The sequence below is a fragment of the Gallinula chloropus genome (assembly GCF_964237585.1).
Source record: "Gallinula chloropus genome assembly, chromosome: 2".
NCBI lineage: Eukaryota > Metazoa > Chordata > Aves > Gruiformes > Rallidae > Gallinula > Gallinula chloropus.
Window position 1 is genome coordinate 75,885,232 of NC_140086.1, and position 15,091 is coordinate 75,900,322.

A 15,091-nucleotide genomic window follows, 5' to 3' on the forward strand; every position below is an offset into this window, starting at 1 on the left:
CTTCATACAACAGAATTTTTGGGGGTTGTTACCTATCTCCTGGAAAGAATCATGATCCAGGATTTAATAACAGATCTGTCCTTACTGAATCTTTGTCTTTGCTAGTTTCCTGTATTCAGTCCTTCCAAGTGTCTGATGTAGATCTTTCTAAAGAACATTTTGGATTAGAAAATTCATGTATTGGTTTATTTTTTCAGAGCAGATACATTCAGGCCAGAAGTTTTAAGTCCTCTTGACATCCAGGAGATGCCCATGGCACTCAGCCTTAGTCCCAATACTGTACCTACAGCAGAGAGGATGCTGGGAGCAACCCTGACTATGTGGTTGTCATTCCAGCTGATGGGGCACACAGGAACATGTCAGAAGTCTGCTACGTGATCACACCATGACCACAAGATGCACTGTCATGACCAGAGCACGTTCCACCATGAGATAAGCTTTGCTCAGATATGTCTCCATCTCCCATGTGTTTGGAACAGCTGGATGGGGACCTCATGGGTACTGTCATCAAATGTTATGGAATTGTGGAGACATCCAAGTGTATAATGGCACTTTGCAGAACAGTGCTAAGGTCGTTATGTGCTTGGAAGACTCAGAAACTCCTGCAGACATGCTGACATGTAGGATGCTGCCTGGCATATCCCAGGGAGTAAACAGTGATGTCAACCAAGCCTTGAAGAACGAAAAGGCTAGTGAACACTTGTCCAAGTGATCCACCATCTCACAGCTATCTTCTTGTTTCCCCTATAGCCCTTCATCTTCTGTAGGAACTGAATCCCCAGGCTTTCTGGCTCTCTGAGAGGACCGTGGGGGAGGACGGGTGCAGCAGTGTATGAGATTGCAAGGCTTGCAATCCCCTAGGCATGTGTGCTACTTAACCAAGGCAAAAATGCTTTATTCATGATGCATTTAAATTTTGGGGACCCTTCTGATTTATACAAGGTCGAAAGAGCTCAGCAGGATCTTTCAAAAGATGTTTTATACAAAGGTTTGGGGTGAACGTGAATTCATTTTTCTCAGCATTGTTTAAGCAGATTGATGTCAGCAAGTACCTTGCAATTAGCTTGTCCTTTTTCCTTTCTAGGTAAAAAATTGAATCTGAGGGGAAAAAAAAGAGCTTTTTTTACCTGTGCACTTTTCAGAGGTGATTTCATTTTGAGTGAAACGCAAGTCCCCGTGGAGCCCTGGCACCACATGGTGCTCATCTGGCAATAAGAGTTTAAACTGACTCAAAAAGGAAAAAAAAATTAAAAAAGAAACCCCAAGAAACTTACTCCCTTGCAGGGCTTTTCTGCTGTTGGTAAGGTGAACGACTGTTGCCAAATTCAATGTGCCCTGGCCGCAGAGAGGGTGCGCTCTTGCACCGCTCTTACTCCCTCATCGCGAACCCAACAGCTGCGGGTTTGGAGGGAGGTGGTGATGCTACTTTGGCTGAGAAACCTTTCCTGAGGCACAGGGCTGCTTTAAAGGTAACTTCATGCTGCGTTTCGTGGGGGTAATACTCAGGACAGGTTATCTGCACTAAGTAAGGGACCACTGACCAGGGTAGATGTTCTTCTGACACGCTCGTACCTGGGACTCCCTGTGTTTGGGTTTGGGCTGTGCTGCCATTCTGCCAACATGATGTTTCATGCCTCCAGATGTTAAATTGCTGCTTCCTTCTTAGGGATCTCTCAGTCCCTTAACTACGCAAATCCACATCAGGTGCACGAGCTCCTAATTGTTTTAGCAGGCAGAAGAGGTTTAGGGTTTTTTTTTAATTCCTAAATTCTCTAGGGAATGGAACTGGGACACAGGTTTTCCCTAGCTTTTCTCCCTCTGAATTTTAAGGTGTCAGGATGAAATAGAGTGTACTCAGCATGGATGTAAAAAAAACCCCCATAACAAACCCCCTTGGAAACACCTCCGAGCATCATCCAGATCGGGGGTTCTTTGCTTTGTGCAAACAAGTACCAATGCTCCTTGTGCTGTCCAGCTTTGGTTCAGGGGTCAGTTTACCACTAACGCTGTTTTCTGAAGGCTACAGAGTTGAGAGAGTGAAATCTTTGGTTGGGAACGTATCGGCCATCATCACAGCAAACAAGTTGGTGCTCACTAAATGTGCATGGGGGGGCAGGACAAGAAGGAACAGAACTTCTAACACAGAGTGAAGGTGTCTGCAAGCTAGAACGTCATCCAGTTCGTCTGTGCAGTCCAGGCTGCATGCAGGGAGTGCAGGGAGCCTGCGTTACCCTGAGCCCAACAGTGAACTCTGTTCCTTCAAAGAGGAATTGGAACTACAAGTGAAACAGGCTGAGTCAGTAGAAATTGTATTTAAGAGGGCTCTTAACATTTAATTTTAAAACCTCCAAATGCATCTATGTTTGTTCACCAGCTCATCTTTTCTTGCCCCAGAATTGGGTCAAGAAGGTATTTCACTCAGGGTTTGGGTGTTATTTTTATGTTTGGGTTGTTGCTCCCCTGCCTCCATCCCCAGCTTTTCTTCTTTTCTTCCTCCCCACTTCTTCCTGGAAGTTACTGGAGATAAGGGGTGCTGACATCTGTCTCTATCTTGCACCTTGTCGCTGGGGTACTGCTTCCATTTTAGACTAACACTGAGTTAGGGCACCTGAGGCTTTGATTGTCTTGTGTTTGTATTGGCATCGTGAGAAATCTCTGGGTCTACAGAGATTCTTGCCTTTTGCTGCCAGAAGTAGGCATTTGCTCCACGGTAGCAGAAGAGCCTTCAGTTTTCTTCCAGCAGGAGATCTTTGCTAGAGCCTGTTTCGCTCTCCAGCTCCTTCCTAGGCAGTGTAACTAGCTGTCCTTCAGAAAAGATCGTGGCTCATCATCACTGTGTGTCAAACCTTTTGCCAAAGCTTTGTCTGGTGGAGGTTCATCAAATGTTGTGGATTTCCGGTTTCTTATTGTATTTCTTATTCTAAATTCAACATATGTTTAAAAAAACCCACCTTTTAGCAATGCAGCCTGTCCCACATGTCTTCCCCCTCCCACCCCCCACACCCACATAGCTCTCAGTCATTACTGGCATGCTTCAATTCAGATTTATTTACCAGTCTGAGACACCTGGTCAGAGCATGGCTGGATTTGGAGAGGCTGAGACTAACGTCCTGTTTAGTTTCTGTGCAAACTGAATAGTTTCCATATAAGACTACGTAGGATTAGGACATTTCACCTTTGACAAAAGGTAAGTGAAGTTGGATATGGCAAAGGTCTAAACTACTAGGCAAGGGAATAGTTGCAAGTCTTTTAATAACAGTTTAACAGCATCAGACGAATCATGTGGGCGTGCGGGTTGAAAGGGAACGATTTTTCTAACTCCTGGTGTAGCTGCAGAATTTCTCCCTGAAAGGTTCTGTATGGGAAATCTTACTTGAAAAGCAGCAGGACAAATCCCAAGAAACAAAACTTGTTGGGGCTATTAAATGCAAGATAATACCTCTGGACACAACAGCTGGGGGGGGGGGGGTTGATGCTGCAAAGGGGTTGGTTTGAAAAGGGGAGCTGTGTGGTCCAGACAGAGGCATCTCTCTCCCACTACACCTCTCTTCAACCCCCTCAGATCCAGGATGCAGTTTCCAGAGCTTTGGCTGGTTTTGGGGTGAAGTAAGGCATCTCCAGACAAGCTGAGAGGGGTTTGTGTGGCAGAGGAAAGGGCCAGAAGAGAAAAAGAGGTTTCTGCAATGAAAAGAATCTGGAAAAAGAGGTGAGATTAAAGAAAACTGCATTAAAGGGGCTTGTGATACTGGCTTCTTAACTACACAGGAGAGCAGAGAGCAGCAAAGGGCTTCAGAGCTAGGAGAAAATGAAGAGTTAAGCTAATTGCACTCAGGTACTGGTGAAGGGGAGTGGAGGGAGAGATCTGTGGGACCTGTGTCGGTTGAGGAAAAAGAGGAAAAATAAAGCAAGGGAGCATTTATGGGGCCTTAATGCTTTCACTGTCCATCGTGCCCCACTGCACCACTCCCCTACCATGTAATACTGTGTAGTGTTAGAGCCTCCAGCTATTGCTGAGCTTTCTGCCATTCATCCCTTCCCTGATTGATACCAGCCTGTTGCTGCCACCAGTGCTCCGCTGCGTGGCCGATGCGGTTTCTAGGTCGGCTCTGCTCCAACCCATGCACAGGAGTCTGGGGTAAATATTAGTAAGGCTAATGTACTCAGGTCTCTGTGAAATCAACCTTTTCTAACATGAAAACACGTTTCTTTATGAAAATCCAATGATTTCTCATCCAGGGAATGAATCCACTTTTACTCCATAATTAATTTTTGTGCATGGACTTGGGAAGATGAAATCTAGATGCTCCTTGTTGCCCCATTGTCAAAAGATTTAGCATGCCCCCATATGGAAAAAGGGTAAATAGACCAGGCAGACTGTATAATGCATCATCACAGTAATTCTTTTCCCCTTAGATGCAACCCAGTATCTATTTTCTGTGGGGCCGGTACCTCTGTCGGCGCATGTCAGAGTACCAGGATTACCTCTGGAATGAGCTGATTTACAGCAGCAAAGAAAGTGCACCAAGGGTTTCAGTACAACACAGAGTCTGAAGTTCACGAAACATCTCCAGGAGAGTGAAACACTGAAATAGTTCACAAGTGCTTATAAAAATCCGAGGACGTGGTATCGATACTCAACTTGCCAGCATCGCAGTGGCTGGTAAATGGGGTGTGGAGAAGCTGAATTCTGCCTGTTTTGCTTCCTCAAGTGTGTTGCTGTGACTCAGTGTCCCCTAACAAGCCGCTAATGTTCACATGACTTAGAGAAACATGGTCACCTTCCCAATGCTTGCCCCTTTCAAGCTGAGTTGGAACTGGCCAACAGAATTGAGTCTTTTAATAGAAGGCACATAGATGGGACAGCTAGAAAATGGATTTGCATAAGCTTAATTTTCTTAGGAAAACTACCTAAAAATATGGTCTCCTAAACCTATTCATCAGCCTTGCATCCCACTGAACTACTCTTTTTTCGTGTGTGACAGGTACCAAGGTTTGGAAGCAGGGAACATTCTGATTAAATTTGTCTCCTTTGTTGTCTCAGGTACACTCTGTGTATTCTTAGAATGCAAATCCTGCTGCTAATTAAGCTGTTCACTAGTTGGGATGATAGTCTTAAAAAAAGCAAAAGAAAAAAGAGCAGCTCACCTCAGGGAGTCCCAGAAAGGACCATGTCCAGGATCAGGTCTGTGGTTTACCAGGGATAAATACTGTAGACCCATTTGGCAGAAACAATTGAAGTTATTTATTTTTTTTTTTCTGAGTTCTTTTTTGTTTGCAGAAGTTAGTTCTGTTCCCCAAAGCTGAAAAACCCTTATTCTGAAAAAGCCACCTATCGATGAGTTGGGCTGAGCTGAACAATGAAGGGAATAATTGCTTAGGCTGAACTCTGATCCCTCCATGCTCCGTTTTTTTTATAAAAGGAGGAGAACAAGGCACTGGTATATTCCTGATATCTAAGCAGAAGCAACGTGCTCAGAGGCCTATGGCAAATACAAATACCACATAACGAGTTTGATTGGATTTTGCATCTGCAGGAAACAAAACCCAGTGGAAGCAGGCTGGTTCATGAGCAGCAGAATGAATGAACTTCAGTCTGTCCTCCCTGCCCTCGACTCCAGCACCTCAGGTGTCTCCTGTGGTATCCACACCGGGTTGAAGCCTCTGACTAACCCAGACCTGTAACTTTCCTGCTGACTGTTGATGTATGGATGGCATACCCTCTGCGTTACACCTGCGGTGTGATGCCAGAGCAGTCATGTTCTCATGCTCCCCCTTCACCTAGTTGTGGATATTTGGGGAAGCTGTAGAAAGTCTTTTGTTACCTCGGGGACTGTGCACCATGTGGTCTACAAGGAGCAGCTGACAGACTGGGGGCTGGCTCTGCATGGAGGAGAGAAGGGTTTGGGGGGACCTGGTGGTTTGAACTGGTTGTAAGGAGATACTTCTCAGCCGTAACAATAGACCTGCACTGGATCATCAAAGCTGGTGAAGGGTTTGGACCACAAGTCTTATAAGGAGCAGCTGAAGGAACTGGAGTTGTTAAGCCTGGAGAAGAGGAGGCTGAGGGGAGACCTTATTACTCTCTACAACTACCTGAAAGGAGTTTTTAGTGAGGTGAGTGTTGGTCTCTAACTAGCAATAGGACAAGAGAAAATGGTCTCAAGTTGTGCCAAGGGAGGTTTAGATTGGATATTAGGAAAAATTTATTCACTGAAAGAGTGGTCAGGCATTGCAACGGGCTGCCCAGAGAGGTGGTGGAGTCACCACCCCTGCAAGTGTTCAAAGATGTGTAGTCATGGCACTCCAAGAGATGGTTTAGTTGACATGGCGGTGTTGGAATGATGGATGGACTTGATGATCTTAGTGGTCTTTTCCAACCTTAAAGATTCCATGATTCTATGACCAGAGTGCCCAAAGAGGTTGTGTAGTCTCTGTCATTAGAACTTCTCAAGCCCAGATTAGATAATACCTTGAGAATTGTTTTGCTGATCCTGCTTTATGCAGGAGGTTTTATTAAATGACCATCTGGGACTGAAGTCCCTTCCAGTCTGAGTTATTCTACGGTCCTGTTTTTCTGTCCAATTTGGTTGACCTCCAAAGATAGCTGCATGAAATATACAGGGAATTGCATAAACAGAAGATTGCTTTTACAGTTTTGCCCTTCCTGCTCTCTAAAAAAAATAATGCTTTGTTTTGTGATAAGAATTGGTACAAATTTTCTTTCTCTCCATCAGAGCAAGCTGATAATACTTGGGAGGGAAGGCTTTTCTACACCCCTAGCAGATTAAGGAAAGTAAGGAAAACACTCCTGTTAAAGCAGGACCACTGGGCAAGCTGAACTGAAGGAAGCTGTTTGTGCTTTGGTGTTTTGGTTCCTCTTGCAAGGGGCTCTAAAGGACTTCAGCATCTCTATTTAGCAGTTCTAATATTGATTATTATGATTTATCTTTAGTTTCTCAATCCTACCATTTATAAAACAGCTATTGGTTTAAAGTTCAATTCTCCTATCATAATACTTCATTCCCTTTGTAGGAATGCTTACTGTCTTGTAGACTGACAGCTTACAGGGCCTTTTTTCCTCCTCTACAGGCTTTCTTAAGAACATTTCACAAATCATGAAAGGAAGGAATATGCTGAGATAACCAGGAATACCCCCATATTTCTTGCCCATTTGCTTCACTTAAATGTGGAAAAAGCCTGGGAGGCTGACTTTGGCTTTCTCCCTGAGATTACCCTTTTTGTATGTGAATCTGTGTCTTAAGCGTTCTGAGAGGCAGTGACGGCTGCATCCCCTTTCCATGCACCCCTGTGACTTTTTTTGCATCCCAATATGGTTACTCTGGGAGCAAAACAGCTGGTGGATCTTTATTCTTAAAAATCAGGACTGTTTCCAAAGACACCTTGTTACACCTGTGATATGATTGAAATATTTCTTTTGCGTCATTAACCCGTGAAATTCTTTTCCCTTGAGCCACAATATGAAGCCAAGAGCTTAAACTGGTTCAGAAAGTCACTGGCTCTACTATAGATAAAAACCTGTACAGTGATGTTAGATAACACTGAGAGAAAAACAGCCAAACAAGGAAGATTATTAACTTGGACGCTGTGTGGGCATCAAAAGAGTTTCTAGAAAAAGAGGTGGGGAAGGGAACCATCCCATTATATTTTTGAGGTTTAGCCTAGACAAAAGGTTTTCTTGTCACAAGTGGAAAATCCACGTTTTTAAGGTTGACTTAGCTGAGAGAATATACTGGAAGATCAGCCTTAGCTGCTCATAATATAACTAAATAGCCAGGGTATTTACAGAGGGTATTGAACGGCTGAAAAACACGCTTTCTTTCTGAAAGCAACAGTAATTGATAAACAAGAAGCTAATTAAATATTAGTACCATTCAGAGTTGGCTTTTCAGAGGCTAATATAAAAGGATAGAAAAAAAGGCTAAGATAATTATTTCAGTTAGTATCAGCGAGGAAGGTTATTTTTTTTCCCCCAATTATTACTTTACTGCATGTGATAAATTGTCACTACTCATACCTCTGCCCCAGGATTTAAATCATGGTGGAGATATATTTTCCTTGCAAGGACATGGTTTTTGCTAATCCCAGTATGAGACTGAGTATGTGACAGCAACTTTATACCATGAGGCAGTGTGCCTCCCAGCATGGACAGGAGCAACTGGGACAACAGGGACAGAAGAGGTCTCTGCTCAGCTGCAGCTCCACAGGGTGCTCCCACTCTCCAGGTGTGGAGGTGCAGGCAGTAGCTGGTGCTGCTGCTTAAGGCTGGGGTGTGTGGGATGAGATTCTTACCTTCAGGAGATGTGCCATCAAGTTAAGGAGCTGTGGGAGGAGCATGGGATTAAGGGTGATGAGAAACTGGATCCAGACACAACCCAGTTCGCTGCAGAAACAAGAGCCTGAGCCCCTGACTGCACGCAGGAACAGCCAGACCCCGTGCTCGTCAGGGTAGCAAATGGAGGGTCCCATGATGGTGAAGGTTGGAGGTTTGTGACTTCAGGCAGCAGGAGGGAGGATCCTCTTCCAGCTGCAGGTCTGCTCCAGCCTAGAAGGAGGTGGGAGTCAGTCTCTTCTCACTGGTAGCTAGTGACAGGACAAGAGGAAATGGTCTGAAGTTGCATCAGAGGAAGTTTAGGTTTGAAGTTAGAAAAAGTTTCTTTTCTGAAATGGTTGTCAGATACTGGAACAGGCTGCCCAGGGAGGTGGTTGAGTCACCATCCCTGAGGTGTTTCAAAGAAGAGTAGGTGTTGTACTTGGTGACATGGTCTAGTGTCGGACCTAGTAGGGCCGGATAGATGGTTGGACCTGATGACTTTGAAGGTCTTTTCCACCCAAAACCATTCTATGATTTTATGATCATGTATCAGACGCTAAGTTAGTTCTGTCACAATGAACTAGTTTGTTCAGTTTAATGATGTCAGGCTCCAGAAAATGCCATATATCTTTAATAAGGAAATATAGTTCTTGGGTTGTGGTGGTATTTTTCTGGCACCCCAGACACCCTGAATTGCTTTTAGTCCAGCCTATTCTTCAGTATAGACTGAAGAATATCTCACCTATATATACTGGGAGAAGCTTCCTGACTTACTGCTTTTGAGGCCATGGTTTCATAGTGCTCTTATTGTCATAGTGTTCTCTCTGTCTTGTGTCTTTTTGCCCTTGTTATATACCAGGTTAAGATGAGTGCAGCTGAGCTATCAAGTACTTCCATTTTCATTGCCTTTCAGGTTATCTTTACTTTTTAGCCACTGCATATTCACTCCTCATTCTGCCTACAGGAAGAGCTATTCCCATGGGTATTCTTCGATTGGCTTTGAATGCTTCAATATCGTGTCAGTCAATTAATTTTCATTAAAGACCTAACCTTCAGGAAACTCTGCTGGGAAGGTCTGTGACTACCAGCTGCACCCAGTTGTGGACCTGAATAAAAATCTCTCTGTTAAGAGCAAGGATGAGGCTGGCTAGGAATAGAAATTTGTCACTAGCAGTTGTTTAAGATGCAGTTTTAATATGAATTTAGATGCAGGTGCCTATAAATAGAATAAAACTTTGAATATAAAAGTAGTTAATTTTTTTTTTAATACAAATAGGGGAGTCCATTTTCAGAGAGCTTTCTTTAGTATGCCTCTTTCATTTCCTGCTTCACAAAGGCCATTCTCATGGGTTTAAATGATTTCATTTTCAACTTCACAGTAATTTACAGATAGGGAAGCGGTCGTGTAATAAGCTTATGTGATTGCCACTGTTCAATGGAATTTGCGAACAGCTCCTGGGTTCAGCCAAATCAGTCCAGATGTATTGCAAGCATGAGCTTACTAAGACCCATTTTTAAACCGTTTGAGGTTTTTGATCCTACTCCTCTTCTCAAAATCCCATTTCAGAACATGATTGCATCAATGGTCTCGATACCCTTTCCTCATTTCAAATGGGTATTTATTCACGGTTCATTAAGAGGCATTTATTCTCATGCGTAATAGTTCACTTTCTTCCTCGATGTTAACTCAAGTATCTGCTGTTATGTGTATAGGTATGCATGCTAGAATAATTTCTGCCTCTCAGAGGAGGATTGCTTGGAACTGCACAGCAAATGCTTTCTCACAGTTTCTCTTAAAACAGGCTCCCTGCTCCTTTTATCTCTCAGGTAGGCCTTCTCCACATGCCTTTTAAGACTCATCTTTCTTGAGTATAGGTCATCAAACTTGGATCCACCGCTGAGATGATGGCTCACAAGAGCAACTTTCCACCTACTGGGCATACCTCAGCTGACAGATTTTATGTTTTTATTCTCCTTTTCTTTAGTACTGCATCACACTAGCAATTTATGTAGTCATACCTGCACAAAGTGCCCCACCACTGTCTGTCCAAAGAAAAGCTAACGTGACACTGACTCTCTGGTTATAAAACAGGGGCAGCTCTGCCTGACTTCGTGTACTGTGATGTGCACTGATCATGCTGAAAACAAAGCTTTACCTACTGCTTCTTCACAGCTTTGGTAATGGCAACAAATTTCTTCCAAAATCTCCTCTGCCTTTCATAAAAGAGAGAGAAAGAGAAATGAAGTCTTACATGAAGCATTTTCCTAGTAAAAGATATTCCGTTGCAATAGTATGTTGACAACAAAGGAAAAATTTCTGAAATTTTTATTATTATTTTACATTTCTGCATCCAAAGAGATTATTGGCTCAGTGTTTATCATGATGATATTTCCCTTTTCACATCATTTCTGGGATCTATTTTAAATCTTTCTTGGTATGTTTGTATACAGTGTCTGGCAGTCTTACAGCATTACATACAGCGTCTTGCTGCACTCTAGGAAAGTAGACCTGAAATGTAGTTTGTAAAATGCCAGTCAGAGGAAAATTTGCTTCCAAACTCTTATTTAGAAAAAAAAAAAGTGACTTAAGCACAGTCAAAACCAGTTTCTTTCAATTCAATGTTTTATTTCAACAAATCTGGTTCTATGTGAGGAGCTAGGTAATTCCTACAGCAAAGTTTCTCTTTTCTGGTTCTTTCATCAGATCCATCACAGTGGTATCTCTGGCTGCCTGTATTACAAAAGCTGGGACCTCTGAGGCACTTGGATTTAGAAAAGTAGCAACAGAAGTGAACCTCTTTGATTTTCTAAATGTAAACATACCGAAAAGCAGCTGTCTGTCTGGTTGTAAATTTTCTTCCTGAATTGGTACCTGTAACGTTCATATGATACTGGGATTCTTGACAGTTCCTGGAATGGGTGAAAGTTGCATGTGAATTGGTATGGAGGTTCCTAGCAGAGAGATTGTAATTTTTTTTTAAGTAATAGCTTAAAAAGAAATATGTAAATATTTAATAATATAATAGCCATTGCTTACCAAATAAATTAATAAAGGATTATAAATTAATAAATAATTACTTGAATAGTCAACACTTGAATATTTAAAGAAACATTTAAAGTACATACAGGGTTTAACTACATAGTATTATCATTTTATATCTATGTATGCATGCATACATACATATACACACATACACACATAGTTATAGACACTGTATCATGGCACAGAGTGATCCCTGGCCCTTTGCCAGAGGCTGGCTTATGTCAGAACGATTTGGATCTATCCTCAATACTTCCCACTATGAATGGCTGTCCTTGTTCATACAGCACAGTGCTTAGAGAGACCCTTGCCTCAATGTGGCCTCTACCGATTTTGTACATGCTTATTCACATGCCACATCAGTATGCAACAGGTTAACCTCAGCTTTTTTTTGCCTCACTTTAAAACAGCCTGCAGTTCAGTACTGTGGCTGTTGCATCAGCTCTCACTGCTGGGGATGCTTCTTAAATGCTGGGTTTGTTGCTTGTGTCTGAGTGGGCTTTTCACTACGTGAGGCCTATCAGCGGGTCAGCCTCATTAGCGGGCTGATTTATGGCCTGGAGGACCCAAACCATCAGAACATCCATAGAACAGGCAAATAAATAGAACACTTGGACAAAGTCCCTCGCCAAACCTTTCAAGGAAACTACCTATGGCATGGGACAGAAAGCCCATGCATCAGTATGTAATTGGTTTTAAAAAGTAAGAAATAGAGGATAAATGTTTAGGTCCTGCTACAGAGAGAGAGAGATCACTGAGATCTACAATGATTTGTGCTGTTCACAAGAAAAACAGAAGAGTAATGGGTTAAGAAAATTGCTTGTAGTGCAAAGAAATTCATAGTACTAAGGTTTAGAGCAGGCTATGAAGACCTGAAGGACATTTCCAAGTCAGTCAGTCTTGTAATAAACTTACACAGATGAAATTCAACAGAGGTAAGTGTAAAGTGATCCACTTCAGGGCAGATGTGTGTAGCTTCAATTCTAAAATGATAGGCTAAAAACTGATTTGTACAACTCAGGGCCAAGATGGTGGGGTTATGATTAATGATTCCATTAAGACATTGGCTCAGTGCCCAGTAATGGTCCAAATAGCAGATTAAATGTGACCTTTTAGGAAAAAAACTCTCACCATTGTTCTGCTGTATAATTCCATTCACCTATCAAGTAACCTTATGGCCTTGAAAAGACAGAGGGGATATAATAGGGGTCTACAAATCTGTTCACTGCTCTACAGTACAAAACCTAGAGGCCTAAACTACTAAAGCTAGTAGGAAACCAGTTCAAAAGAAACAAAAGGAAAGTTGTTTGTGCGACAATTATATTTACAGATTTATGAACTACTGTAGAGCTTGTGGTGCTAGCAGCTTTTCCTCTCTACATTTTTGCTGCTGTTTTCCTTCATTGCATGCTATTCAAGACAGACCTTGCTTTCTGCTCTGCTCACTCCTTTATCTGATGCTGCAGTTTTTCTAACAGTTTCTTGTTATTTCAGCTCCTAATTGGAAGGTATGCAGTACTGCAAAGAAGGAAATGCTTAAACATATATTATTTTGTCTCTAAATCACAAGAGACATCTGTCTCAGTCTTAACTACTGCACTTGTACAACAATGTGTGACTAGAGTTTACAGCAGAATTCTAAACCAATCTGTTGCCCTTTTGTCAGGCTGTTAGCATCTGTAATTTCAAGTCAGGAACCATTGCCCTAGGATGACCACTACTCCTGGCACACTTAGATGTAAGTATTGATTTCCAGTTTTGTATTGCTTTGTGTCCAAAGAGAACTACTTAGAGGAGAACTTTGGGCAAGATGGTCTACAAAACGCTGGTGCAAGTAGTCTCTGACCTGAGGGGGAAGACCGGTGCTACAGTGAATACCTATAGCAAGCAGACTGCAGGAGAGAGTCAGGGTGCGTGGTGACTCTCTGCTGTGTTTTTCCATCCTGTTTTTATGTACATATACATATGTGCATGTTGTGGTTTTGTGTGGTGGGGTTCTGGTGGAGGAGGGGGAGCTGCGGGGGTTGGGGGGGGGGGGGTGGGGCTTCTGCAAGAAGCAACTAGATGCTTCCCCTAAGCCTGACAGAGTAAACACCAGCTGGGCTCAAGGCTGGACCCTCTGGTGACTAAGGCTGAGCCCATCAGTGATGTTCATAGCGCCTCTGGGAATCACATTTCAGAGAAAAAGCTGCAAGCAGATGCTTTTTGCCACCACAGAAGGGAGTGAGAAAATGTAAAAAACTGTACAGGCACCAAGGCCAATGAAGAAACAGGGGGTAAGGGCGGGTGCAGGCTCTGCAGGTGCCAGAGAGAAAGATGCCCCTGCAGCCCATGGAGAAGTCCATGGTGGAGCAGTTTGTCCCTTGTCAGCCCACGAAAGATGATGGGGAGCAGAGATCCCACCTGCAGCGCATGGAGAGGCCCCATGCTGGAGCAAATGGAGACATGGAAGACACTGTGACCCATGTTGGAGCAAGTTCCCGGCTGGACCTGCAGCCCGTGAGAGACAGATTCATGCTGGAGCAGGTTTGCTGTAGAGGGGCTTGTGACCCTGTGGGGGACCAGGCTGGAGCAATCTGAGCTTGAGAGACTGAAATACATTGCGCAGAAGTGACCCACACTGGGGCAGCTGGTGAAGAGCTGAAGCCCAGTGGGAAAGGACTCACGTTGGAGAAGTTGGTGAAGGACTGTGTCCCATGGGTGGGACCCCACAGTGCAGCAGGGGAAGAGTGAGAAGATTCCCTCCCTGTCTAAGAAGGAAAACAGCTTGTGAGGAACTGATGGAAACCGTCATGCCTGTCCCCTACCCTGTGCCACCCTAGCGGGGAGTAAGGGAGAGAAATCATGAATAAAGTTGAGTCTGCAAAGGAGGGGTGGGGGGAGGAGTTTTAAGATCTGTTTTTACGTCTCATTATCCAACTCATGTTGGTGTGGAATATCCCTTTGACCAGATTGGGTCAGCTGTCCTGCCTGTGTCCCCTCCCAGCTTCTTGTGCACCCACAGCCTCCTCGCTGGCAGGGCAGTATGACAAACTGAAAAATCTTTGTCTGAGTACAAATATTGCCTGGCAACAACCAAAACATCTGGGTGTTAACAACACCATTCTCACCTTAAATCCAAAACAGCACTATACCCACTATAGTGGGAAGAAAATGAACTCTATCACAGCTGAAATCAGGACACTTTAAGATTGCTGTCCTTAGGAGGCTGGAATAGCAGGTAGCTTTAGCAACTATCAAGACTGAAGACATATTAAAATGGTAACAAATCATATTTGCCATCATGAACATTACCCATTAGGAAGCAAAATAGCAATCACCTTTTTTTTTTTTTTCTAAAATTCAGTACATATGGAGAATGTGCAGTTATATTTTGGGAAATAAGAAAGGAAATGACAGCATTATTACTATTTCTCTATGGACTGGCTGTCAAAAGACTGCAAAGCTGGTAAAAATACCTGTAGTGAATTGGAACCAGACTTCAGGCTGAACTTGAAGTTTTATGTCAATGTGAAATAGAAATGATTTTGTTGCTCATTTGTCACAATTTAGGAGAAATCAAAGTGGAGGAGTTCAAATTTAGAATACGTTTCCATTACTGCTCCATTTGCTGTTTTCTGTATTTCTCAAATCACGTATTACAGCTGGTATGACTTTATTAAACTACGACTTTATTAGGTTGAAGTGGTCCAACTGTTCTGCTCACAAACAGAAAATGC